This window comes from Lithobates pipiens, unplaced genomic scaffold (assembly GCF_037356315.1).
Source record: "Lithobates pipiens isolate NorthernLeopardFrog02 unplaced genomic scaffold, aLitPip1_a1.2 Scaffold_19, whole genome shotgun sequence".
NCBI lineage: Eukaryota > Metazoa > Chordata > Amphibia > Anura > Ranidae > Lithobates > Lithobates pipiens.
Window position 1 is genome coordinate 21,013,747 of NW_027507764.1, and position 5,031 is coordinate 21,018,777.

Sequence of the window (5,031 nt, forward strand, 5' to 3'; positions counted from 1 at the left end):
ATTCTAACTGTGTTGGGGGGGGGGGGAGAGGACTGATTGGAGGAGGAGAGAGATCGCTGTTCCTGATCAGTAGGAACAGCAGATCTCTCTCTACTTCTCTGACAGAATCTGTTTGCTTACATTGACAGATCCCCATTCTAGCTCTCTGAGGAGCGATCACAGATGGCTGGCGAACATCGCGGTCGCCGGCCACGTGCATTGGCTCCCCTATAGCCCTTAAAGCGGCGGTTGTTACGGCTATGGCAATTCGCACAGGGGAGCCAACCTGCCGCCGTGTAACGAGGACATCCGGTCGGTAAGTAGTTAATGCAGAAGTCAATACAGCTTTGTCCCGTTTGAAAATGGACATAAAATTGCTGTATATATTTCATGTGGGGATTTATCGCATTGAGCTGGTTGCTAAGGAGCAGACCAACCGCCGTGTCCTTAACAACAGGAATACATTTTTAGGAATAAAAATTACACTTTTTTTTTTAAACAGTGTAAAAATGTAAAAAAAAAAAAAAAAGGTAAAATAAATAAGAAAAAAAAAAATGTAAACGCGCCCCGTCCCGACGAGCTTGCATGCAGAAGCGAATGCATACGTGAGTAGCACCCGCATATGAAAACAGTGTTCAAACCACACATGTGAGGTATCGCCGCGATCGGTAGAGCGAGAGGGATATTCCGCCCCTGGACCTCCTCTGTAGCTCAAAACATGCAACCTGTAGAATTTTTTAAACGTCGCCTATGGAGATTTTTAAGGCTATAAAAGTTTGTCGCCATTCCACGAGTGGGCCAATTTTGAAACGTGACATGTTGGGTATCAATTTACTCGGCGTAACATTATCTTTCACAATATAAAAAAAAATTGGGATAACTTACTGTTGTCTTATTTTTTTAATTAAAAAAAATTAATTTTTTCCCAAAAAAAGTGCGCTCGTAAGAACGCTGCGCAAATACGGTGTGACAGAAAGTATTGCAACAACCGCCATTTTATTCTCTAGGGCGTAATTTTTTAGCAAAAAAAAAAAAAAAAACTGTTTTCAACTTGTAAACAACAAATCTCAGAAAGAGCCTCGGTCCTTAAGTGGTTAAGGGAAATCTCATGCCAAAATAAAAAAAGAAAAAAAAAACAGCATGCCCCCCCCCCCCATCAAAATCCATAGCAGACCATTATCCGAGACAGTAGCCTGGCAGGCTAGGAATGAAAACTGATGAGCGACCCCCCCCCCCCCCCCCCCCGAACTATACCAGACCACGGACCCTCAACATGGGGGCTCTGCCTCCCACGCCCCCCCCCCAGCACCTTTTTGGATTTTCAAATTTCAATTTTCCGAATTTCCAGTATTTAAAAAATGTAAAATTTATGAATATTTGGAAATAATTTTTAAACTGGTTTTCTTTAATCCTCATTTTTTCCCAAATTAACAAATTTGTCGAAATTCATAAAAAAACAAAAAACGAATTTGGAACTAAACTAATTGCACACGTCTATTGGAAAGTAAGGAATTGCTGCTCCTAGCTATCCTGTGTAAGTTTTCTTCTTTGCATTCCGTTTGGAAGCAAAGCCTGCATGTATTCTATTGGTCATACTTGTTTTACCCCCTCCTCCTCCTCCACACAGCTCTTTATTGGGAAGATCAGTGCACTGCTGTTTCTCTGTCACAGTCTCCATCCTTCTCTATCTAAGCCCCCCGTGCAGCTGAGAACAGATGATGTAAAAAAACAAAACAAAGCTGTTTATTATTATTTTTTTTATATTTATACACAAATTTTTGCCTTTCATGTCTATTTAAAGTAATTTTTTCATCTTTCCATCTATTAAATCTTTTGCCTTTGTTGTTGTTTTATCTTTGGATAGTTAAACATTTTTTTTGTTCTGCCAGTAAATCCCTTATACAGCCCACTTCCTGTTTCTTGTCTGGTCATTATCCTAGGACTAAGACATCATGCACAGCTCTCTCTCTTTCACTCTCATGAGAGTTTGCCAGGAATGAGTCGTAAAAGGGCCAACGAGAGCTGCAGAGCTGGAGGCGTGCCTCTGTGTGTCGGTGCAAATCCAGGAAGTCAACAGGCAGCAGCTTCAGTGGAGGGAGATTCCTGCAGCATATTTGGCAAGTACAGAATCACAGTGTATATAAAATAATCTGCAAAGTGGTTGGAGGGAAGCTTCAGATTGGCAAAGATGTTTTTATTACAAATGATGGAGAGTTCCTCTTTAACCACTTGGGTACCGCGCTATTGCCGAATGACGGCATTAGCGCGGACCTAGATTTCCAGGACTACGTCTATTGACGTCGTCCTGGTTACGAGCGGCCTGCGCGCCCCCTGAGGGGCGCGCGCGGCGCGCTCTGTGATCGGCGAGTCCGTGAGACTCGCCTGATCACCGATCCGTGTAAGGGGTCGATCCCGACCCCTTATCACGTGATCAGCTGTCAGCCAATGACAGCTGATCATGTGATAGAACGGAGCCGGTAATCGGCTATTATTCCTCCTCGCGCTGACAGCGCGAGGAGAAAAAAAAAAAGCCGATCACCGGCGGCCGTGATCGGGACATCAGTCCCGATCAGGGCCAGCAATGAAAGGCACCACATGCCACCTGCCAGTGCCCACCTGCCTCCCGCAGTGCCATCCTGAAATATAACAAAGTAAAAGTAAGTGCCCCCCGTCTGTGCCCATAATGCCCACAGTGCCACCCCACAGTGCCACCCACAGTGCCACCCCACAGTGCCACCCCACAGTGCCACCCACAGTGCCACCCACAGTGCCACCCAATCTGCCTCAAAGGTGCTGCACCCAGTGCCGCCCATCAGTGCCCAGCAGTGCCGCCCATCAGTGCCCAGCAGTGCCGCCCATCAGTGCCCAGCAGTGCCACCTATCAGAGCCACCTATCAGTGCCACCTATCAGTGCCCATCAGTCTTATCTATCTGTGGTACCTATCAGTGCCCATCCGTGCCACCCATCCGTGCCACTTATCCGTGCCACCCATCCGTGCCATCTTATCTGTGCCCATCTTTGCCCATCAGTGCCGCCTTATCTGTGCCCATCGGTGCCGCCTTATCTGTGCCTATTAGTGCCGCCTTAACTATGCCTATCAGTGCCCACAAGTGCAGCCTATCAGTGCCCACCATGCAGCCTATCAGTGCCCACCAATGCAGCCCATCAGTGCCCACCAATGCAGCCTATCAGTGCCGCCTTATCAGCGCACTTCAATGAAGGAGAAAAATGACCCGTTTGCAAAATTTTATAACAAACTATTAAAACATGATTTTTTTTTTTTTTTTTTTGCATCTTTTTTTGTTTGTTTAGCAAAAAATAAAACTCCCAGCTGTAACTAAATACCACCAAAAGAAAGCTCTATTTGTGGGAAAAAAATGATAAAAATTTCATTTGGGTACAGTGTTGTATGACCGCGTAATTGTCATTCAAAGTGCATCAGCACTGAAAGCTGAAAATTGGTCTGGGACTGAGGGGGGTTTAAGTGCCCAGTAAGCAAGTGGTTAAACGAAATGGGTTGTTTTATAAGGTGATGGGGAACATATTCTTTCAAATATCCAGTCCTGATTCTCTTTGTATTTCAATGGAAAACATTGTAGCAGAAAATCTCCCGTCCGGAGTTGTTGTAGCGGTGCCTATAGTTGGGAGTTCCTCCGCTTTCATCAGAAGGACACATTATCAGCACTTTGTATGAAAGGCATCAAGGTTCTCTTGTTGATGTTTTGTCAAACCTTCGCTACAATAATCCTGCAGAGGAACGGCACAGCCGCTGCGCCATTTCATTTCATTGACGTTTTACCTTGAAACTGAATATACTTTTTTTTTTTAATACTGAACACGGTTTATATGAATCGTTCTCATTTTATAAAGCCCCATTCTACTCTACAGATCTTACAAGAAGTCATTGGACCTCTGGTGCTGCAAAGGAGCTTGCAATCTATTTACCAAAATCATTCATACACATGTAATGTCCATCTAATAGGCATAAGTGGCCAATTGGTGTTTGGGGTTGGTAAGTTTATGGGATGTTAGGAATGGTATTCTCCATATTACTCACAGGTAAGAGTTCCTTTCATATTTATATGTGAACCCTAAATAAATATTATTGTATTTTTATTATTATTATTATTATTATTACTAGTAGTAGTACTAGTAGTAGTAGTAGTAGTGGTAGTATATAATAATTATTATTATTATTTATATTCTTCTTAGTATTATTACTACTAGTAGTAGTAGTAGTGGTAGTATATAATAATTATTATTATTATTTATATTCTTCTTAGTATTATTACTAGTAGTAGTAGTAGTAGTAGTAGTAGTATATAATTATTATCTTTATTATTTTTAATGGAAACCCTAAATAAATACAATTATTATTATTATTTATATTCTTCTTAGTATTATTACTATTAGTAGTAGTAGTATATAATTATTATTTTTATTATTTTTAATGGGAACCCTAAATAAATACAATTATTATGATTATTATTATTATTATTATTATTATTACTAGTAGTAGTAGTAGTAGTAGTAGTAGTAGTAGTGGTAGTATTTAATCATTATGGGTTTTAATAATTGATAGGAACCTTAAATAAATAAAGTGATTATTATTATTATTATTATTATTATTATTATTATTATTATTATTATTTATATTATTCCTATTATTATTATTATTATTATTATTTCTATTCTTATCATTATTATTATTATTATTATTATTATTATTATTATTATTATTATTATTACTATTAGTAGTGGTAGTATTTAATTATTATTGTTATTATTATTGATAGGAACCTTAAATAAATAAAATGATTATTATTATTATTATTATTATTATTATTATTATTAGTAGTAGTAGCAGTACTAGTAGTAGTGGTAGTATTTAATTATTATTGTTATTATTATTGATAGGAACCTTAAATAAATAAAATGATGAGTATTATTATTATTATTATTATTATTATTATTATTATTATTATTATTATTAATGTGAACCTAAAAAATATATATTATTATTTATATTATTATTATTATTACTATTATTA